General features: G+C 42.6%; 1 protein-coding gene across 2 annotated transcripts in view; it reads right to left on the reverse strand.

The window, feature by feature from the left end:
* Window positions 1-19,441, reverse strand: part of LINGO2 (leucine rich repeat and Ig domain containing 2) — a 757,476-nt gene extending 738,035 nt beyond the window's left edge. For both annotated transcript variants that reach the window (XM_084628753.1, XM_084628754.1), the window contains exon 1: window positions 19,226-19,441. The gene's annotated coding sequence lies outside the window, so the exon portion shown is untranslated. The remainder of the gene's footprint in view (window positions 1-19,225) is intronic.
* Window positions 19,442-24,800: the final 5,359 nt, after the last annotated feature.

The following is a 24,800-nucleotide window of genomic DNA, read 5'->3' on the forward strand; positions in this document are numbered from 1 at the left end:
GATACAGTCTGAACGCATTCTCCCCTTCATTAGTCTCAGCCCAGACAGGAATGCCTGTTTCCCAAGGAACCACCCTGACTCTACAGAGTTAGAAGTAGAGCAAACTCCCTTGCTGTTTGCCACAGCTCCCACAAAAAGATTCTTAATCAGAAAACAAAGAAGCATTTATTCAAAGAGAGCTCACATGTTAAGAAAAGCAACATGTAAACTAGAATATATTTTAAAAAAAAATAAAAACAGTGCCATCTAGTGACTCCCACCATAAAAATACAAAGATTTCATAGTGCATCTTGATCTTCATGCCCATCTTACATTTGGAAACAAAACATTTGCGTTTAGTAACAAGTTGTGAGCAGAATCACTGCAATAGTGTTTATACCTCATATATACAGTGTTTAGGAATAGTTGAGCATTCACATTAGGGGAGAAGCTTTCAAATGCAGCAGATTTAATGGAATACATCATACTTACCTTCCATTATTAAGCTACATAGTAATTACTGAACAGCTTTGGGAGTTAATTTTCCCATGTCCTGAAGAAACAAGTAGAAAAAGAAGGATTCTAGTCCATAGTACTGCATTTGTGACATCAGAAAGTCTAATGTTAAACATAGCATTGTAATACTGCAGGAGAAAGCAAAAGGAAACAATGGAGCTAACCGATTACTCTCCTCTGTTAGCAGCAGCTACAAGAAAACCTCCCTGCTGGTATGCTAACACAGTGTCTAGTGTTTTGTTAGGAAATTAGACAAAGGAATTGTGTACTTACCAAAGCACAAGTGCAGCAAACATGAGAAAGTGACTAGTCCACAAAATGTCTTGTGTGTACAAACAGTTTGTTTGCACTTGTTGTGAAAATCTTTTTTTTTTTTTTTTTAAAAAAAGCCATTGGACTATGGAAGAAAAGTAATAGGTGAGAATTGTTGTCCACTTGAAGTAATTCCGAGATTTTACCCTAAAACAGTAAATTACAGAGGTCTGAGTTTCAAAAAGGTGTGTGTGTGTGTGTGTGTGTTAAAAAATATTCAGATACAATTGTGCACCTAATTTGCCTGCAGTTTTGGCAGTTGTGCTTGAAATTTATTATAAGTCAATAATACGTCAATTTCCTAGCTGGGTAACTGCTTATTTGCATGTGCAAATACACAGCTATAGGGCAAAAACTTCAAAAAGGCCTAAGCTATTTAAGAACCTCTTATCTTTCAATGGATCTTAGGTTCTCAAGTCAGTTAGCACTTTTTAAATTTGTGGGGTTTTTTAAATTGGCGTACTTTAAAGTAGGGCTGTTAAGGGGTTAAAAAAATTAATCGTGATTATTCACTTGATTAAATCATTGTGATTAACTGTGCTGCAAAATAATAATCGAATACCATTTATTTAAATATTTTTGGATGTTTTTCATCATTTTCAAATATATCAATTTCAATTACAACACAGAACACAGTGTATAGTGCTCATTTTATATTTTTATAACAAATATTTTCACTGTAAATAACAAAAAGAAATAGTATATTCCAATTCACTTGAGTACTGTAGTGCAATCTCTTTATCATGAAAGTTGAACTTACAAATGTAGAATTATGTACAAAAATAACCTGCATTCGAAAAGAAAACAATGTAAAACTTTACAGCCTACAAGTCCAATCAGTCCTACTTCTTGTTCAGACAGTCACTCAGACAGACAAGTTTGTTTACACTTGAAGATAATGCTGCCTGCTTCTTGTTTACAATGTCACCTGAAAGTGAGAACAGGCATTTGCATGGCACTGTTGTAGCTGGCATCGTAAGATATTTACATGCCAGTTGCATTGAAAATTGATATGTCCCTTGATGCTTCAGCCACCATTCCAGAGGACATGCATCCATGCTGATGACGGGTTCTGCTCAATAACAATCCAAAGCAAAGCAGTGTGGACTGATGTATGTGGATTTCCTTTTTTGGTGGTTTGGGTTCTGTAGTTTCTGCATCAGAGTGTTGCTCTTTTAAGACTTCTAAAAGTATGCTCCACATCTCAGCCCTCTCGGATTTTGGATGGCACATCCGATTCTTAAATCTTGGGTCAAGTGCTGTAGCTATTTCTAGAAATTTCACATTGGTATCTTCTTTGTATTTTGTCAAATTTGCAGTGAAAGTGTTTTTAAAACGAACATGTGCTGGGTCATCATCCGAGACTGCTATAACATGAAATATATGACAGAATGCAGGTAAAACAGAGCAGGAAGCATACAATTCTCCCCTAAAGAGTTCAGTCACACATTTAATTAATGCATTATTTTCAAACAAGTGTCATCATCATGGAAGCATGCCCTCTAGAACGATGGCTGAAGCATGAAGAGGCATATGAATCTTTAGTGCATCTGGCACGTAAATATCTTGCGACCCCAGCTATAACAGTGCTATGTGATACCTGTTCTCACTTTCAGGTAACATTGTTATTAATAAGTGGGCAACATTATCTCCCATATAGGTAAACAAACTTGTTTCTCTTAGCAATTGACTGAACAAAAAGCAGGACTGAGTAGACTTGTAGGCTGTGAAGTTTTACATTGCTTTGAGTGCAGTTGCACTTTCATGATAAAGAGATTACACTACAGTACTTGTAGGAGGTGAATAGAAAAATACTATTTCTTTTATCATTTTTACAATGCAAATATTTGTAATCAAAATATAAAGTGAGCACTGTACACTTTGTGTTCTATGTTGTGATTGAAATCTGTATTTGACAATGTAGAAAAGCACCCCGAATATTTAATAAGTTTCAGTTTGTATTCTATTGTTTAACAGTATGATTAATCACGATTAATTTTTTTGAGTTAATCGCCATTAATTGACAGCCCTATTTTAAAGCACAATGAAGGCACACAGTTGTGTTCATTTTGAATGTAAACTTCATCAGAGGACCTTAATATGTTTTACAACATACTAAATATCTGGTAAACTACTGTGCTTTCTCAATCAAACAACCTGTGCAAAACCATGAAATGTACTAACTTTCCAGGAGCCAGATGGCAATGTCTGATTTGCATATGTAAATTTCATACAATGTATACAGTGTTTGTTTGGTTTTTGAAAGTCTTTTACATGCACTGTATCCATCACTTTAAAAAGCACACCGCAAAATAAAACATACTTTGAGGGCTATGGGAAAAGGAAGATAGAGGAGAAAGCTCTTCAAAATTGACTTTTGGGTATCTGGCTTTATCTGTGAGGGAGCCACATGCATTATGGAATGCAGGTTGTAGTCTGCTAGGTGATGGCAATCTCTGATATGTTCCTATTTATTTGTGTGCAACCTGTTTGCCTTATAAGTGCTTCCAATGAGGTGCACACAAATCTAGTTATTTGTCTTAGGTATTTTTGCAGCACCCAGCACCACAGCATCTAGTAACCCTCATACATAATTCCAGACAGGTGTCACTTGGCAGGTATTTGCAAAAATGTAATGTTTCTTTCATGAAACTGATCAGAGCCTTGTCTCAGTCAATAGCCAAACTTTTGCCTCATATTTGGGATTAGCTGAAAAGGAGATTATAAATAACTGATTTTTAAAGAAAGAAGTCTGTATCAGTTGAATCCCAAAGTTTCCTGATCCACTTAAAAATAGAAACAAAACAAAAAACCTACCATTTGTACAAACATACTATGCAACATACCTCGCTAGCTGTGCCATAACTTAATTTATATACTGCTTTCTACTTTCCTCCTACCCCCTGTGCTTGAAGAGAATGAAAATGGACAATGACTCAGCTAAAACTGGAGGGGTTCAGACACATACCAGTTATTTGCCTACCCTTATCTACAACTAATGAACTGAAACACAGTAGATTTCCACTTTTCCAAGTCGTCTGTAAAATGTAGCATCCCCCACCAATATGTGCTAACCAACCATAACAGTTTAAGAAAACACAAATATGGCATTAATAAGATCCCTGTTGTAGATCACTTCCCAGTCCCATGCTAATAAAATATTTTGTCACTTGCCATGCCCCATTTGCCATTTATTAAGATGCTAAGATTTCCAAAGCAAGCACCTTGTATTCTTATTCATCTTTGAAGTGCTAACTACCCTTTGGGTGCTATGTAAATACATACAATTAAAATAATAATGCACAGTCTCAGTATATCCCAAATGCTAGCTGAAATAAACTGCACGCAATAGCTTAATTTCACTCATAGTTAATAGGCTGCTGTTTGTTATCATGTAAATGACACATTTTTCAGTGAGGTGTCACATGTCACTGTGAGGAACACTGAGTTAGGAACACAAAGCAGATCTGTGATGCTCTCTAGGGGCTTCGAGTCTGTGCACCAAATCACGAGATCTCACTCACCTATATGTAAATTTTCTGCATCTTGGATTAACATAGAAAAGGTTAAGTGGATCCAGTGGGCGAAGGCTGCCTTCCCTGCACAAGGATTGTGGAAGGGCAATGTTTAGAGGCAAGAATAGAAGCCACAGATGAGACGGTGTTGCATTCTTGGGATCTGCCTGTGAGTTGAAGGTGTGGTGTGTAATCCTCCAACTCCTGTTAAATTCCCTGTATGAAGCCTATTTACTCATAGCAAGTAAGGAAAGCTGAATTCATTATGGATGAATAACTCAAGAGAAGTGAATAAATCAAATGACTTTATTGTGCATTTTACATGAATAAAGACTTCAGAATAGGGCTGTAAAGGTTTAATTCTGATAGCATTTGCCTACATAATTTCAAATACTTAGCAGTATGCGTAATTCAACAGCCATCACTGTGCTAGGCTCTATTTTCAGATAACTCATCTCAAGAACTGACATAACTGCGTGAGCTACAAAAAAAGAGAAAGGGTCAATACTAGAAATGTTCTAGTTATGTTTACAGCATTCTCTATACAGCAGTAGAAAAACAGAACCTTATCAGATTGTGACTGGTGCAAGTAACAGCTACAGGCTCTCAAACAAGATAATCAAGTTAGCTATAGAGACAGGGACAGATCCTAACCCTCCATCCAGGCTCCTTTGGGCAAAGCTGCCTTAAAGCCAGTTTAACTGGCTGCATAGCATTCTCCCCACTGTTGGGGAGAATCCTTGGGAAGTTCAGAACCAGTGTAGGGAGCATGTCGGAGAAGGATTACGGGCTAAAGGAGTACAGTGGAGTACTGCAACAGTCTGGCTGGGATTGCGCTAAAGCATGCTGGTGTGTTGGCAGTGTGGAAAGAAACATGAGACAATTCACAATATTAAGAGCCCCTCCGAGATCTTTTGAAGTCTTCATCTCAAAAAATAATTTAGAAATTCAACAGCTAAAATGTTTTCTGATTAAACAAATCTAAAATTTTAAATGTACTTGTGAGTTATGGAAGTCCTCAAATCACGATTTAAAGACTTCAAGTTACAGAGACTCCACCATTTACACTAATTTAAACCTGCAAGTGACCAGTGCCTCATGCTGCAGAGGAAGGTGAAAAAACCCCAGGCTCTCTGCTAATCTGACCCAGGGGAAATTCCTTCTTGACCCCAAATGCGGCAGTCAGTTGGATGCGAAGCACTTTGGCAAGACCCACTAGCTACACACCTGGGAAAGAATCCTTTGTAGGAACACAGAGCCCTCCCCATCTAGTGTCCCATCACCAGCCTTTGTGGGAATATTTGCTACTAGCAGTCATAGATCGGCTACATGCCACTGGAGTCTGTCTTATCACACCATCTCCTCCATAAATGTATCAAGCTCAGTTGTGAAGCCAGTTAGGTTTTCTGCCCCCACTGCTCCCCTTCAAAGGCTGTTCCAGAACTTCGCTCCTCTGATGGTTAGAAACCTTTACTAAGTTCAAGCCTAAACTTGTGATGGCCAATTTATATCCACACGTTCTTGTGTCCGCACTGGTGCTTAATGTAAATAACTGCTCTCCATGCCTAGTATTTGCTCTCTGTAAATATATCAGAGGATAATCATATCTTCCCCCCAGCCTTCTTTTGGTTATGCTAAACTAGTCACCTCTCATGAAGTAGGTTTTCCATTTCTCTTATCCTCATAGCCCTTCTCTGCACCTGTTCCAGTTTCCTCTTACTTAAATGTGGGTCACCAGAACTGCACACAGTATTCCAGATGAGGTCTCACCAGTGCCTTGTATAACAGTACTAACGCTTCCCATCTCTACTGGAAATGCCTTGCCTGATGCATTCTAGGATTGCATCAGTTTTTTTCACAGCTGCATCACATTGGCAGCTGAGTCATGTGATCAATGACTCTGGGTCTTTTTTCTCCTCTGTCGCTTCCAATGGATACATCCCAAGCTTATAGCAAAAGTCCTTGTTGCGAGTCCTTAAGTGCATGGTCTTGCACTATTAAATTAAATTTCATCACATTTCTATTACTCCAGTTTTCAAGGTCATCCAGATCTTGTATGATAGTCCAGTCCTCCTCCATATTGGCAATACCTCCCAACTTTGTGTCACCCACAAAATTTTATTAGTACACTCCCACTTTATGTGCTGAGGTCATTAATAAAAATGCTAAATAAGACTGGTCCCAAGACTGATCCCTGAGGGACTCCACTAGTAACCTCCCTCCAGCCTGACAGTTCACGTTACAATATGACCAATTGTAGTCTCCTCTTTAATCCACTTTTCAATTCTCATATTAATCTCCATCTTCTAATAATTTCCTATGTTGGAACTCTATCAAATGCCTTACTTGGATCCAGGTAGATTAGATCTACTGCATTTCCTTTGCCTGAAAAATCAGTTATCTTCATAAAGAAAGAGTTCAGGTTAGTCGAGCATCATCTATCTTTTGTAAAACCATGTTGTCTTTTATCCCAATTACTGTTTACCTCTATGTCCTTAACCACTTTTTCAAAATTTGTTCAAAGTCCTTACTTACAACTGAGGTCAAACTAATAGGCCTGAGGCTTCACAGACCACTGTCCCCGTCCCCCCCGCACCTCCTTTCTTTACAAAACAAAGAGTTTAAGTTGAACTATTATTAGTAGCACTTTCCCTACAATCTATATCTGGAAAGGTAAAGTCTCCCATAATCACACAATTCCCAGTAATATTTATTTCATTAAAAGCATTAGAGGTCTCTATCCATATCCAGATCAGATCCTGTAGCATACCACAAGAACCATCCCAGGGGAGCCTCTGGTAACGGTCTTCCCCAAAGTGATTTTGGCCCAAAACACTGTTTTGTCCATTCCATTATTTTTAGTTTCTTCACTGTCTACCTCATCATTAATAAACAATGCTACTCCACCACCTTTATCTGGTCTTTATTTTTGTCTTTCCTGTACAGCACATACAGTTCAATATCTGTACTCCAGTCATGACTACTATTCCACAAGGTTTCGATTATCCCTATAATATCTGGTTTCACTTCCCTGCATCAGTAGCTCTAGTTCCTCCATTTTGTTACCCAGGTGCCTTGCACTGGTCTACAAACATATTAGTTGCTTCTGCCCCAGACTGCAGCCTTCTGGCATTTCAACCATTCTGCCTCTCCTCCTCCTCTCAGTACTTGTGGTATGGGACAATGGTGACTTGGGCCTCTGGCTGGGTCACACTATATTTCCACCCCTTCCAGCGTATTAGTGTCCCACACAAATAATGTCTGATAAAATTATGGCAACAAACATCTTCCACCTCACCTCAATCTTACTCTTCTTCCATGGCCCACGGGACTTCCCCTGGGAGTCCCTCATCAAAAACAGAGTAAGCACCTTCTGCCCCTCCCAGGCTTGAGCTTTTAGTCAATCTTAGACAAGAGAACTGGTGAGAACCTAGTACAGAACCCCTAGCACAGGGCTTCATCCCTGGAATCCTGCCCTTCTTTCAAGGCCCACCACAGGAGCCAACTCTGCTTCTGTAGCTTCTCTCAGTTCTCACTCTGCCTGGTTCCTGTCAGGGTCTTCCTACAGAGCAGGAACTCCGAACTACCTCTCTCCTGGTGTCCCCCTTTCAGCTATATGGAACTTTTAATTCCTCCAAATCTGAAGCACCCACCACGTGTAACATGGTGAGGCTAACAGAGCTATCAGGCTCTACTTAACCTCTTGTTGGCCAGTGTGGGATTTATACACTCCATAGCAATCTCCCTCTAGTTGGAAGTCCTTCCCTTAATTATCTACTAATTTGGAATGACCCTCTCTTTTCTACCTTTGTATGTTTTGAGGAGAGTGGACAGAAACCGATAAGCAATTCAAAGAGCAGAAGTGCAGCTGAAATAATCTCAAACATTCCCAATAAAAAGGCTCAAATGATTTACTCTAGTTTTCAGCTCTAGAACTGTTGTAACATATCTTCCCATTGTATTCCCTGCTGAAAGATACGCAGCGTGAGGACTTTCTTACAACCTACAAAGTAAAATGCCTTGAAGCACTTTATAACCAGAGCAGAAGATAAAACCATTGGCGTTCACAAACCAGTATTCCAGAATCCCAGCCATGGAACACAATGAAGAGAAGAAGGCTGCTGGCAAATGAGCATTGGAATCCATTACTATATAGAGTATCATCATTTAGAGGACTGATCCCTTGGGATTCGCCACTATTAAGCTTCCCCATGCCCCATCTCCAATTATGGAAGGAAAAACAAAACAAAAACAAAAAAAAACCACACACACCATTTTCCCCTACTCTGCTTCCTTGGCCTTAAGCATTTATTAATCCTTGACAGCATGTCCCCAGTGCTTACCAAGTTTCCCAATAGCCTCAGGAGAGCCTATGAGGCCAGTTAATAAAGCACTTAAGCATGTGCTTAAATTTAAATAAACACTCCGCTCCCATTTAAGGCAATGGGATTTAAACAGTGCTTAAATGCTTTCATCAATCGGGAAGAGGGGATGCTAGCATTAAATATTTGAAAGTTCAGTTTATGTCAACTGGTTCACTTTTATGAATAGTATTGTGATATTTTTCAAAGTCCAAACAGGCTAGAGGCATGATTAACCACATTCAGAAGCATGGGTGGCCAGTGACTCGGCTGTTGGGAGAGGCTAGCCCCCACTTCTCCCATTTTGCCTGAGGCCCCACCGCGCCGCACCCCACCCCACCCCGTCTTCCCACCCATCCCCCGCAGGAGCCCAGAGCACCCCCACCGTGGCCCCCAGCCCTGGTGCCCCAGGTGGCACAGCTGCAGCACCCTCAGCCGCAGGCAGCTGGGAAGCGCAGTCCAAGCGCCAGCCTGGCAGCACGACCCCAGTGCCAGCAGGCCTAGGCCCTGCAGCAGGTTGGCCAGCCCAGTCAGACTGGGCCAGGGCAGAGCACGGGGATCTGCAGAAGACTGTCTTTGGAGCAGAGCATGGGTGGCTCCATGCCAGGCTGTTTGGAGAGGCACAGCTTCCCTCAGCCTATGATAGCTGCTGCCCATGTTCAGAAGCTTTACAAAATTTTCCCCCTCGTCTTCATCTAAATGCTCCTGTCATATGCTCATCTGATGCACTGTAAATTTTCCCTAATGATTTTTAATTCAGTTATTTACAAGGTGCTGAAATAAAATATACTCATTGGTAGTTCCTAGCCTCAACCTTAGCAGCTTTTTAACAGATGGATACTCTGTTGGCCACCCTGAGGACTCGTCATCATCATTTTTAATGATGAATTACAGATTTTTATTAGTAGCTCAGCTATTTTGTTCTTCACTTCCTTTGGAATTTTTGGATGAAAGCCATTCAGTCTGTATGATTTATTGCAATTTAATTTCTCCAGTTGTTACATCGCTATCTCTTCACTACCTGTACAGAGCAATTCCAGGATAATTATTTCCCCATCATCCTGCATGGAGAAAACTCTGACAAAGATATTTTAGCTTCTCTGCAATGTACTTATCTCCTTTATAGCCTGGTTGTTTAGCAGATCCACTGAGCTTCATTCTCAGTTACACTGAGGTCCCTTTGCCTTGCTCTGGTAAAGGACCTTAATGCAAATGAAAATCAGGCCCATTGATTCTCTGTAGGTGGACTACTTTTACTCTCCTTAGTGAATGTTTTGCTCACTTTATACACTCAGATTCCCTCATAACTTGTCTAATACCATTTTCACTGCCAAAGCTAAATAGGACTAAGAATGCAAAATTTGAGGCTGAAAAGGATTTTTCTGAATGTAGAGGATGGGGATAGAGAAGGAAAGGACAAAATCTCTCTTAGATACTGTGGTAAAACCTTCATCAGTCAGAACCATGGCTCTCTAATAAGGCAATCAAAGTTATCATAACCTTCACCTATTACTATATAGAGTGAGTTTAACTTTTTCCTTTTGTCTCTAGTGAATTTATCTATCTGATCTAAGCACTCCTCATTACTTTCCAATTTCCCCCTTCCCCTAGCATTAACAGTCGCAACAAATGAATTCTTTTTGTTTATTAAAAGTTGAAAGCTATCACTTCTATTCTAAAAAAATTACAACCCTCCTCCCCATACCATCTTTTCATTTACAGATGGAGGATGGTTAATTGCTCTAGTCTGGCTGGCTGTGTGTGGAGTTAAGTATTTCCAAAGAATTGCTAACAGAGAACTTTGAATTAAATCTTGTTCCTAAAGATTGCTGTAGTCAATCTTCCTGCAGTTCCTTGCATCATTGGGAGACAAGTACCACAACCACAGAATCAGTTCCAGCTCTCAGAATAATTTTCCTCCATATCTCATGAGGTTTGACATCCCCATCCTTTTAGGCAAATTACCTTGAGGCACCCATATCCACCACACATCTAATACTACAATCCTTACCTATACATCTTATTTAGTACATCAAAAGTGGCTCCCCTTCTCTCAAAAGTGCTTGTACAGTACATGAGGAAAAACACATCCTTTTCCACATATATTGGAAGACCAGTACCACATGTGAAGATGTCCCTCTTCTCCTCATTGGTCTCTTTGTGTCATGACACTAGCTTCCTAATGGCACCTATTTATGAAGTATTCTGATGAGCATCATCTGTAGAAGTTTATTAACCTTGGACACATGTGTTGTTTTTTTAATCCAGGCTTTAAAAGTCTCACATTCCTTGCACAAATATATCCATCCCCCACACACCTACAGATATACCTAAGACACATCGGAAGCAGTTTTATATTCTCCACTCTTTGCAATAAACTGGGTACAAGCTGGATACTCTCACGGACTTCACTGCTGCAGCCACCATCCCCTGTCCATCAGATTCCACCTTGGGGACTGGTTTCTTACATCACCTTATTCAACACACCAAAACCACCAAGCTCACCAATTTTCAACTCTGTTTATATGCTCAGCTGTTACTCAGATGCCAGCTCTTACTCAGATGCCGTGAATAGATTTAAAGCAGAAAGTCAAAAATTAGGAAAAAAACAATAACTGACCTAGAAAAGAAATTAGGGATTTTTTTATTAATCTAAAAGTGGTTAAATAAATCTGTCAAAAGCATATTAATTTCTTAGGGCCATATTCTGGTACATAAGCATTGCCATACTGAATCAGACTCAAGATCCATCTAGTGCAGTATCCTGCCCAACAGTGGCCGGTACCAGATGCTTCAAAGGAAGGTGTATGAACTCCGCGATAGGCAGAAAAAGAGTAATCTCCACCCCCACCCCCTTCCCCCACCCCACAGGTCTCATCGTCTCCAGTAACTAGAGATTGGCTTAAGACTTGAAGTATGGAGGTTTAATGTCCTTCCAAGTTTGTTGTGATCAATTATGACAACTCTGGTCTCGGACCAATATAAATCTGGAGTGACTCTAGTAGAGTCGGTGATATTCCAAATGTAATGGGAACAGAATTAGGTCTGTAATTTAGAAATAATTCTTAACTGTAAGCCAAAGCCTGTGCATTCACAGAGTTTTCACTTTTCCCTATAGTGTTATAGCCTTACAGCAAGTGAGGTCCCTGAAAGAATGACTGTAAGCAGCTTCAGCTAGAACAAATTACCAAAAGTCTGATGATGACAACAACATTTTTGAAGGAGAATGACAGTAAAGTGAATACTTGAATTACAAATCTCTGCCCCTTCCCAACATGGATGATTGGGAAATAACTAACCGAAAGCCATGAGCGATGGTCTAAAATCCTAAAACATCCCTCCCACCCCCATAATGTTAAAGAAAGGTGAATTTTCAAAACAAATCACTGTGCCTTCAAAAATTCAGATCAATCTGTAAGGTTCTCTTGATAGTAATACTGTATGTTCTTGTAAGAGGAAAACATAGCCTCTAAGTTAGTTATGACATGTTTATAGACAAATGGCTCTCCAAATCTAATGGAGACTACATACAACCACTGAAGTCAGAAGACCACCAATGTGCCCACACCTTTCCCATCAGATGGGCACAAAAGCAAGCATGAATATACAAAAGCTAAATACAGCCACTGCAAAAGCTTCTTTTAAAAATGCCACCAGCTTCAACGTTTCAAAACTCGTGTTCAAAACACATTGAGCTAAATCCTCAACAGGGGAAAATCAGGGTAGCTCCACCGACCTTGATGGAGCTACACTATTTACACCAGATGAGGGTCTAGCCCTTTATTTTCCCAACCAAAAATATCCCTCTTCCCTCAAATAGATCATCACCCTCCCTTCCATTCACAAGCAGATTCCCCCAAACCCCAATCCTCCTTCATGAACATGCTTCCTAAATCTATAATAAAGCAGACATGCATTAGATAATTGTTTTAACACAGCATGTATCAGAAAGCGACAAGGAATAGAGAGCAGGTCACTGGGATCCAAAGAAGACAGGGCCTGATGAGAGAGAGATGGCGGTTCAGCGGGAGCAATAGAATCTCTTCCCCCCTACCCCACCCCATGCTTCCCTGTTAAAACTAAATAGTATGTTTTACTCCAAACAAATCAGCAGCAGGGGGCTGGGGAGCTGCTATACTTCACTTCCATGTTCAAGTCAGGGGATGAGGCAAGGGTATCCTTGAAAGAGAGGGGGGAAAGCCTGGGGACAGGAGTCGCTCCTTCTCCTTTTCCCACTGGATTCAGCATAAGGCCCTTAGAGCACCCCATTGTCCACCTCTTGACGAAGGCTTTGTAAAGGGAGGTCCAGGGAGGGTTGAAGGCAATATTTAGGGGAGAGGAAAATCGCCCTTCATTGCCATAACCACATATTAGTGGCTAAACTCAAAACAGCTAGACATTCCCAAAGGAAGAAAGCCTAGCCAAGTTCTCCATTGCTTGTCTCTGCTTTATGTGGAACATTCTCATCACTGCCCCAATGACAGTTATTTACATTACTGTAACTGTGGTTCTTGCAGAGTCAAGGAAGAACTAAAGCCTTTCTGTTTTGCAGAAGGTGGAAATTCTGGAAAGCGGAGGACAACCGTAGCAGTGCTAAGTTTTTCCTGGTTGGGATTCACTCTTGGATCAGCCTGAAGAAAGCAAGGTCCATCTCCCAGAATTGGCCACCATGTATTTCTATCCCACCAGGGACTTCATCAAGTCTCTAATTCAAAATGTGTCAGAATAACCGCAACTCTAAACACCATTCACTATGAAGTTATCCCATTTCATCAGGAATAAGAGAAAGGGGAAAGTACAATAGGGGAATGATATAATAGGAACAAAGTAATTAGCAGCTAGAATGGAGGAAGATGCAGCAGGCAGATGCATAATGGCAGACGAAGGAAGGTCATCCCATCAAAACATAAAAGGGCCATCAATGAGCACAAGAACATTGGGAAACATTCCTGTGTGTGTGTGGTCCCACAATGAAGATTCAGTCATGACAGGGCAGTCAGAGAAGGCAGCTGCTAGGGAAAGGGCTGAAGTGAATTTCTACTTTTTTTCCTGAGAGGCAGGGATTTGGGACCTGAACTACCAACGACTGTACTCAATGTGAGCCTCTGCATGGACTTCAACGGGCATTAGATTGGACTTTTGCGTGCGATGCATTCCAAGGTTTTCAAAGCTGCAGCCTGGTGTGTTTGAAATAATTCTGTTTTCCTTTGCTATTATATTTATATAACCAAAACTGAGCAATTTCTTGGACACCAGCTTCGTTATGTGCTTTAAGCATACCATGGACTATCTAGCCTCCTCAGTATGTTAGCTTCATTTGTGATGACTAAGTTTAAGAGAAATTAGATAATGTTTTATAGTACGCTTATGATTCTGCTACGACCCCTTTGAAATATTTCAAACCCAGATATATTCAGCTGGAAGATGATTAAAAAAAAACCCAAAGCTCAGAAGTTGTAATTTTTAAAAACAACAACTTATATAGAGAGTTGGCTTGTTTGTTTAAAAAGCATTTAACGTAAACTTATTTACTTCCTTGCTACATAGAAGCAATACAGTTTGTATACTAATTATGCCTCTTCATGTTGGCTGTAAGACATACATCTTGCAGTTAATCATAGTAACATTATATTAAAATGAGATTGAACAAAAGGATTTGTGGTCTTCACAGTCTAATTTAGACTATTTCAAATTCATTAGTGTGGCTACAAAAGAGAAAAGTTAGTGTTTTTACATACATTTCTGTTACACCATGCATTTGGTTGAGTTTGAGAGCAAAAGAGTCTCCCTTTAGATAACTGAATATTATGTTACATCAATTCTATAACTGAAAAGTAATTTACTTTCTTTCCTAGGAACCAGGCAATAAACAAGTGATATGGAAAAACTAGATACTCATCTTATTCAGTCATTCATTTTTACTAGGGAAAATATAATTTCACTTTATTAATATAATGTCACCTGAAGTCTGGGGAATATATGCCACTTAATGTCTCTTGCATCCTACAATAAAAGGCTATTTTTCCTGTATATTAAGGAACAAGTATTTACAACAAAAAGCAACTAAAGCTTCATTCACAATAAGAACGAACAAAATAATTTACCTTATATAATAAATATATCTACATTTCAATGTGGTATTTATATTTTTGTAAAATAGTGGTCTTAAAAAAAAAGTCACTCAGTAAATCCCTTCCCAGTGTAAGGCCTATTAATCAAATAATTGTTTGGACCCACAACAACTTTTATAAAAATTACTACAATGAAATAGCTAACAGCACATCCATATGTGAATGAAACCCTCTGCAATATACAGATAGTGACGTCTATTTTAAGCATCAAAGGGAATTAAAGATTAGCCCTTTCATCAAATAGTCACACGAGATTATTTCAAATGCTGTTTCCTGAAAGAAACAAAACACACACACACACACACACACTCACTCCACCAACAGAAATTGGGTCACTGAAATGTCACTATACAGCACTACTTACAGTTTGGTCTTCTATGTCTTTTTTACATATTGACTGAATAGCTAAGAAAATAGGAGTATCCTCAGGGATCAGAATGCATATCAAGTTGTATACAACCTAAATTAGTTTTTTTTTTTTAATTTGAAAACTACAAAGCATAGCTCTTTAAAAAGAACTTTAACACACAGAAAGAATGTATTATTATGAATAAAATCATCATGTGACTTTTATGTTGCATGAAACAAATCTTGAGAAGTGTCTATAGCATTAACCATTTTAGCTTCATTTGTTCTGAAGTTCACCACATTTATTTTAATAGATTTTAAGTAGTCATTTGTCTAACTGGTTCTTCCAGAAAAAGTGTGTACTTGTTTCTAATTCAGAAGAAGTACACACAAATAATAAAACCCCAAAGATTTATTCCAAATAGCTGACCTGAAAAAAGTATTGGAAAATAAATAGTTAAAACAGTTACCATACCGTTTAGAATAGAAAACCAATCCATTAGAATTCATAATTAGATACAGGCTTCAATAAAAATCAGTCTACTAATGACATAGGAATGTCAATCCATGATTAATTAGCAGTTATAAAAGATACACCAATTTTTTAAATGTCCTGAATATACATACTGTATCTGAACTGATAAAGTGTGTTGAGAAATATACTTTATTTAATGTGATCTGCTAAAAACCCACTAAATTACAATTAGTGTCATAACACAAATGGCCTGTTGGGAAGAGAACTGTGTTATCAATGGAGTTTTAACAATGTGTGTCATTGTACTGAAACAGATCCACTTCATTTGCCCAAATCTGATTTTTTTTTTTAAATGTTACCAACAAAGTTGCAAGATATTGCACCTGCTCACTGACGACTAGTTGATCACACAACATATGGCCGGATACCAAGCCTACTGAAATCAATGGGCTTTGGCTCAGTCTTCTAGATAGCCTCATGGAATAAAAATCAAGAGGCCATGGTCAAAAACAAATGTTCTACTCGCACACATTGTCAATGAATAGCAACATTCATTAGATTTTTAGGTCCACACAACCACCAGATGCCATGTTTCTAAAACAACCAAAAAAATAAAAAGTTTTACAAAGTACCAACGTGCACAGAGTTGAATTTCTAAAATGTATCATCAGGTCTCTGAGCCCATTTCCCGCCCCCCCCTTTATCTTTTGATTTTAGAAGAGGAGAATAATTTCACAAACTATGAAAATCAAAATTAATCTGCTCTTAAGTCTTCACTGTATCACATTAAAGTGTACAGTATTATTCATAACTACATGTTACCATTATGAATTTAGAGTTTACAGATAGCTATCTGTCACTGACAAGCTTCTCCAGTACTTTGTATTTCATCACCTCCTCTTCCGACTGCACAGGAAAACATTTCCACCTAGAGCCCTTTTATAGAATGTCTAGGAAAAAAATGCAGCACATATCGGTTATCATAACACACAGCTCATATCAAAACACACAGCTCACATGTGGCCCTATCACAGATTGTTATGTCTTCTTGGTTGTTAGTCTTAATCAGTGACCAGATCTCAAAGAAGTTAAATATAGTGTTCAATGTTCTCTGTTCATCTTATATTAGAGACGTAACAGACCTGCAGAGTTTAGCCAATTTCAGAATGTTTAGCTTTTAAATAAGTAAGAAATTGAGAAGGTTGAGAATCATTTCTGAATTAATATTTAATGACCAGAAAGAGTCAGAACATTCATAGATATATCACCTACACATACTCTCTATCAGAATAGACCATGCAGCAGCCACTCACTTACAGGGATGCCCACTCCTGGAATGGGTGTTATCTCTAATAGAACCCTGTGTTTTGATTTTGGGGAGCAGTCAGTTCCTTTTAAATTGTCTAACTGCTTTGGCATATGAACTTTGCAAAATATTTACTTCCTTCTGCTGTAACTTTGCTATGGTGTTTTTTGTCTGTGCACGATCATTGAGTGTCTTCACTTCTAGGGCACATAACATACAGTTACCACATAATGGTTACCCTGTTAGAAATATTTCACACTGTGGTTCTCTCCATCTGTTGAACACAGTTGTACAAAGCAGGGTGAGGCTTAGGAACGCGTGTGTGTGTTTTTTACAAGTCCTGGTTTACTTTTCTCAATGATAAATGACTAAGTTATTTCATGTGTGTAGCTTGGTATTGTAGTTTCAACCTAATGAACCATGCACATCTTTTTAGTTTTCATGTCAAAGCCATGAACCTCTAATGTACCTCCCTCTTTTGCTGGCAAGCCTCCCAATTTACAATGATATGTATTTTGGAAAGATTTGACCTTTTACTATTAAAAAAAGTGAAAAAATTTTATTTTTGACATGGCAAGGATTTGGAATAGTATGTCAAATCTGACAGTCACGTATGATAATGGTGAGAGCACACTGATTCCTCTATCCTGTCCTTTAGAAAGTTGGGAAAGAAATGTTTAAGATCATCTGATGTGTATTATTACTCCAGACAGTATTTCCCAAATGTTGACATTTAAACTTTGCACTCAGCAAGACTAAATCGATGGTATAATGGCCCCTGGGTTGGTTATTTGCTTGTCTTATTAACATCCTGTTTCATGAAAGCTCTCAGCTCCAGCACTTCTATTTGGAGAGGTCCTCCTTAAAATACCACCCCTGCAAAATCTGCAGTGTTGTGTCAGATCACCACCGGCACTCAGAAGTAATTAAACATGCAGAATCTGAAGGGCTCATTTCCCATCATACTTGGCACAGGTGTGGCAGCCCCTTTATGCCAGTTAAAAATATTTTTTTTAAAAATAAAATAAAAAAAACCACCACCACACACCTGCATCAGATCAAAGCCCAACCGGGGACTTGCTCCTGCTCTCATTGAAATAGGAACGGAAGCCAGCTCCATTTGCCTTGGTTATCGCTACAGGGTTTTGCCCTTCTCCTTTAACTCCTTTCCGCCTCCTCACCGCCAGCACCCCAGTGGGTGGGGGTTACCCGTTCACATTCCTGCACCGTCCACCAGCCTCCAGGATGGAGCGCCTCGGTGTTTTGGGGAAGAATACCTGGCAGTGGAGGTTTCCTCAGGCCCAGTTACAACCCACGACCCCACCTCCCCTCTCTCACCTGCAGTCATCTGCATCCTGCCAGGCAAAGGGCAGCACAGGACAATCCCTCCTGTGGGCCCCACAGAAGCCAAGACCTGGGGAAACGTATAGACGTGGAGGAGGGGCGAGGGGGAATGGGATAGGAAGGGAGAAGGGGGGGCGGGGGGCAGGGAATGAAGCCTCAGCCCGGACTATGCTGCCCAGGAGGCAGAGCAGAGGTTTGAGCCGCTCTCCCGGGCAGTGGCAGGGTCCCACGTGCGGAGCGGGGCGGGAGGCAGCGTCTCCGAGGTTCCGGCGAGCGGGGACCGCCCGGTGGAGGCCCCGCCGCGCCGTCCCCGCCCCAGCAGGGGCCGGTGGCGGCCCGACCCTGGTGCGCCCCGCAGCGCCTCGGTCGGTTCCTCTCCCCGCGGCCACAGCGCTCCCCAAGCGCCTCTAGCGGCGGAAGGGAGCAGAGCGAGCCGGGCAAGGCTCCGGGGCTGAATCCCTCGGACAGCTCCCGCCGGCGCCGGCTGCCGGGCGGATGGGTGTAGGGGGCAAGCCTTGTGCGCTGTGGGCTCTCACCCTTCCCCACCACCCTGCCCTTTGCAGGTCTGCTCGACGCGCATGGCTGCCTAAGGGCAATAAGGAGACGGGGCTTCGCTGCCAGCCACACATGCCGAGAGCCAAATAAATGGGGGTGGCGGAAACCCTGCTATTAAGATTGCACCGCCGTCATTAAGCACCCAAAAGTGCAACGCCAAGCCACTTCTCCATCCCTCGTCGCCACCTGCAACATCCTTTGACAATAACGTTGATTGCAAGAGCAGAGAGGAATCTGCCAACAGCCAGGGAGCGGATGAGAGCGGGGAGGGGCGATTTCATTTGATTGCATTTATTCCCCCCCCCCAAGTTATTTCTTCTCTAAATGGCAGAAAAAGACCCCAACGGTGTCGTTCCCCCCCCTCCTCCCCTTCCTTCACCTACCTTGAGGCTGTCCTAATTAGCCTTCATGTACTTAAAACAAACGAGGTGGGACGCAGTGGCAGGCAGACCGCCGACTTGCTTCCGAGTCCACAGTTCCCCTCCTCGGGTGAAAGGAAACAGGACCAAAACCAGCGGAGAAACCTTGGCAGGTCCGCGTGCTACCAGGGCTGCGCCAACCCGCAGCACGGACGGGTCCCGCTCGCCTCCTTTACAACTTGGCTTGCATTTAAAATTCGCTTCTTTCCCCTTCACAGAAAATCAAGAGCAACTGGCTAGATCAGACAGGACCGAATGGGGAGCGGGGGGGGGGAGAGAAAACCACCCCCAGCCTTGCTTTCTCCTCTTCTTTAATTGAGGATTCGCTCTTCCTTCCCCATCGCTCAGCCCCAGGCGAGGGGCTCTCCCAATGCCCTTTCAGGGGAGCCCTTACAAGGAGGAAACTTTCAGCAAGAGCAGAAGCAGCGCCAGCCCTAGGGTGAGGCTGGGAGGGGTGTGGGGGGGGGGCGTGAGACCCAGGGCGAGCTGCTCCTTCCAGGGCTGTAACGCGCACACCTGCAAGTCCCGCAGCAGCAAGAAAAAAAGCAGGGAGGGCGGGGGGGGGATAAATGAAAAAATAAGATAAACGCACCCCACACACACACAAAAAAGCAAGCCAGCGACCAAGGACTCGGCGGGAATGACCAGACCCTGCAACAAGGCACCTGAAGTCCTTCCCCCCGCGAGCCCCACTGGCTTCTCTCAGGCTGCTGCCTGGTCTGGCAATTACCGCCCGCTACGCTCGAGGAAGGCAGGCGGCTATTAACCCCTTCCGCCCCACCCTACCCTACCCACTTCTGCGGAAAGGAGCCGCGGCGCCGGCTGCGGCCGCTGCTTCTCCTCCTGCCGCGGGTGCACTTTGCATTGAAGTCCAAGGCAGCCCCGCAACCCTTAGAATAGCGGCGCCCAAGCATCCCCCAGCTTCGTCTCCCGCAGGTTCTCCCCCTTTAGAGGCTGCTCAAAGGAGATCCGCCTCTGCCTTCGCCCACGCTGCCGGGTAAAGTCGGCTGGGACGGGTGTGTGGCCAGCCGCCTGCCCGCTTCTAACTTTTGGCATGCGGGTCTATAGCGGGTTAGACGGTAGCGGGTGGAACGCTCAGCGGGTAAAGAGGAGGGGTGAGGCGAGGGAAAAGACCCAGCCACTTTCGCAGCCATTTCCGAGCTGTGAGCGGGGCAGAGGTGCCGGCTGCAGGGCAGCTCCGGGCTCGCACCTCCCTGAGTTTATCCTCCCCTCCCGGCCGCCACGGCTCGGGCGCTGCTACGGGTAAAACTTCTGGTGACTATTGCACTGGGGGGGGGGCGCGTGTGGACAGTGCGTGTCCTCGCACGGGGATGGCCCGAGCGCTGGCAGCTGAAGGGAGGTCAATGCCTTTAGCTAGCAGACCCACCCGCCAGGCTCCCCTACTTCCTTCCTTGGGAGCCGGGGGGGCTTTCCCAGCCCGCTCGCGTTCACTTGCCCTGCAGGTAGTTGCCAGCGCCGCTGCTCAGAGGGATGGGAGAGGCCGATCGCGGCCCTCGAGCCCTGGGTCCACCTCCGCCGCGAAGTCCGAGGAGCGCAGGCCGGGGCCGCTTTGGAAGCGAGGGGAGGAGGGTAAAGAACATCGTTCCTTCCTCAGGCGGCAATGAACGTGTCAAGGGAAGCCGCCAGGGAGAGGAGCTGCAGCGGGGCAAGCTGGCGGAGAGCTGCTCGGCTTGCGCGGGGAGGATGCTGCCACGGGCATGAAGTCAAGCCTGCAGCGAGGGGAAAGGTGGGTGGGGGTGGGCAAAAAACAAAACAAGCGGCGCTTGCAGGAAGCGAAACCGCTGCTGATTGCGTTGGTTCCCTCTCTGAGCTCCAGTTAATTCGCAGGGCAGGGAATGATGTGCGCAAGATATGACGCCAGCGTCTCTTTCCAACATCACCCAGAAAATTTTGGGCAAAGACACGGGCAAAAGCACTCGCCAGCCACTGATGAGTGAGTGAATGCTGTCCGATATAGCCTCCAACACGCCAGGGGAAATCTGAAACGGTCTCCGGCACAGCTCGGAAAGGAAGAAGCAAGTTTCTTTGCGGTGTCTTAAAATCCTGCTCGTGAAGAGCTAGAGCGAAGACATGTGGAAGTTGACTTTTTCCAAGGTCCACCACTGGACCCAGCTCATTCTACCCATCCAGGGTTCATCTAAGTGTCCTTAACCTGACTCTGATAATTTTTAAACAGCCCTACCCCATCTCAATTTTGCATAGGGGGATGCTTGCTTGCAAAAATTGTTTAATAATAAGTTGTTTGCAAATCACTCCACCTAGAAAACTGTAAATCAGATTACATTTTAAGATTTCCACTGCCGTCTACACGCAGAGGACCATTTTGAGCCCTGGGAACAGTTACCACATCCTTATTCTGTGCTGTGGAGTGGACTGGGACATCGTCCCTTATATCATCCAAGATCCAGCAGCTCCCGCTTGCCCCTGATGCTTGTGACAAACAAAGGCACGCGCAGGGGGATTCTTATTTGCAAGACCGTTTAACTTCTCTTATTTGATTTGCACGACTAGAATCGTGTGTTTCTGCCACTTCCTCTTGGGCAGATTCTAGCGTCCTAACTTGCAATATCCATTTACTTAAAAATTTCTCTAAAGAGAACTAGAGCAATGTTATTCCTTCATGAGGATAACTAAGCAACTGCTGTTCTTGGACGTGAACACTTAATTATATGATGCATGTTTAGGGCTGCGTATCGAGCATTTTTACAGCCATTTTGAGGAAAGATTCTTCAACCATTTGTGAAATTGACAGGTTTCCCTTTGTCACGGAGTGTGGAGGGAGGCAGGGTCCTACACCCCTCTTTCTGGGATTCACCCAGACTCTCAGCCAACCAGTAAAATGGAAGGTTTATTGGACGATAGGAACACAGTGCCAAACAGAGCGTGTAGGTACAACGGGGATCCCTCAGTCAAGTCCTTCTAGGGGGCAGAGAGCTTAGACCCCAGCCTTGGGGTTCCCTGTGTTTCACCACCCAGCTCCCAAACCGAAAACAAAAACCCCTCCTGCAGGTTCTCTCACACTCCCCCCAGCTCATCCTCTAGCCTTTGTCCAGTTTCCAAGGCAAAGGTGTCAGCTCTCCCACCCCCTCCCCTGGCTCATGTTACAGCCTCAAGTATCTTCCTTCAGGGGAAGTCTTCACTCCCCAATGCACAGTCCTAGTGAACCTCCTTGGCAACACTCCCAGGTCAAATCTGCCCCACGCCCTGCTGAATTACACCCTTTGAAACCACTGGAACTTTACATGCGAAGTAAAACAATCAGCAAAATTGGCAAACTCGCTTTAGGAAAGAGGCATGTTTCAGGAATTTTCTGCTCAGTAACAGGAAGACCGATTTACTGTACATCCTTAATTATTCAACTACTGGATATGTTTAAATAAAGGTTAACTGCACTCCCCTTTACTTCGGAATTTAAAAAACAAAATCAGTACACCTCTTCTTCTCTTCCCCCCCCCCACACACACTTTAAAGACCAATCACTACACCTCATGGTCCCTTTGATATAGTATTTCATGGCTGCCTACAGCTCTGAAAGTTGGATGAAGGGTGCAGCTGAGTCTTTCAGCTTCCAAGACACCTGTACAATATGCTTCTCTGAAAAGCAACACTAGGGATTTTTTTTTAAATACATTATATAAATCAGTTTAGTTAAACCAGTGAAAGCAATGCATGACAGTTAAGTCAGTCAGTTTACAAGGGTTTATATCTACTTAGCTTCAGGTGCCAGTTATACAAGTTAAAAAGGAAGATGGTCATGAGAAAAATGTTTATTCCTGTTCAGAAACCAAATGGTTGTTTTTGGTGAAAAAACCTACTGTACAATTGTGAGCTATAGTTTCCTTTGCAAGCAGAGATAAATAGTAGTTCTTTTTTCTTGTAGTGAAAAGTTTTTGCAAGGTAAGTAGTAATTGTCAATTAGTAAGGGCAGCTTCAGTGAGAGGAAACATTTCCTTTCTGTTCAACAGAAGCTCTTCCTTCAGCTGCTATAGTCAACACCACTTGTCAGTACTGTATCTGAGGTGTCCTGTGTCTCAACCTTTGGATGTGAGTGTAACATACTATAGCTTGGGGGAAGTGTCTTGCAACTCCCATATTCCTCATCTGTATAGAAGTGTGATATTGCATATAAAGCATGCCATATGAGGTATCAGGGAAAAGGTTATGATCCGCTGAAAAAAATCACTGCTCTATCTAAAAGAAAAGGAGTACTTGTGGCACCTTAGAGACTAACCAATTTATTAGAGCATAAGCTTTCGTGAGCTACAGCTCACTTCATCAGATGCATATCGTGGAAACTGCAGCAGACTTTATATATACACAGAGAATATGAACCAATACCTCCTCCCACCCCACTGTCCTGCTGGTAATAGCTTATCTAAAGTGATCATCAGGTGGGGACACCATCACAGGGCCTAATAACATCAGCCACACTATCAGAGGCTCGTTCACCTGCACATCCACCAATGTGAGATATGCCATCATGTGCCAGCAATGCCCCTCTGCCATGTACATTGGTCAAACTGGACAGTCTACGTAAAAGAATAAATGGACACAAATCAGATGTCAAGAATTATAATATTCATAAACCAGTCGGAGAACACTTCAATCTCTCTGGTCACGCAATCACAGACATGAAGGTCGCTATCTTAAAACAAAAAAAAACTTCAAATCCAGACTCCAGCAAGAAACTGCTGAATTGGAATTCATTTGCAAATTGGATACTATTAATTTAGGCTTAAATAGAGACTGGGAGTGGCTAAGTCATTATGCAAGGTAGCCTGTTTCCTCTTGTTTTTTCCTACCCCCCCCCCCCCAGATGTTCTGGTTTAACTTCGATTTAAACTTGGAGTGGTCAGTTTGGATGAGCTATTACCAGCAGGAGAGTGAGTTTGTGTGTGTGTATGGGGGTGGGGGGGGGGGATGTGAGAAAACCTGGATTTGTGCAGGAAATAGCCCAACTTGATTGTCATGCATAGTGTAAAGAGTTGTCACTTTGGATGGGCTATCACCAGCAGGAGAGTGAATTTGTGTGTGGGGGGGTGGAGGGTGAGAAAACCTGGATTTGTGCTGGAAATGGCCCACCTGATGATCACTTTAGATAAGCTATTACCAGCAGGACAGTGGGGTGGGAGGAGGTATTGGTTCATATTCTCTGTGTATATATAAAGTCTGCTGCAGTTTCCACGATATGCATCTGATGAAGTGAGCTGTAGCTCACGAAAGCTTATGCTCTAATAAATTGGTTAGTCTCTAAGGTGCCACAAGTACTCCTTTTCTTTTTGCGAATACAGACTAACACGGCTGTTCCTCTGAAACCTGCTCTAAGTATGTATATCTTTAATGCATATGAAGTTATGAGATTGTGTTGTATGGTTGTCACTAAAACATGTAAGTTAGGGAATCAGGCAGATTAGTTTCCCAGAAGCAACAGAAATGAAAGAAACCAATGCCCAGGTAGGGTGTCAAAACACCCCATCAGTAGCCATTGGCCAGCAAGGGAGCTACAATTCAATGACTC

The sequence above is a fragment of the Lepidochelys olivacea genome (genome assembly GCF_965140295.1).
Source record: "Lepidochelys olivacea isolate rLepOli2 genome assembly, chromosome: 5".
In the NCBI taxonomy this organism is placed as follows: domain Eukaryota; kingdom Metazoa; phylum Chordata; order Testudines; family Cheloniidae; genus Lepidochelys; species Lepidochelys olivacea.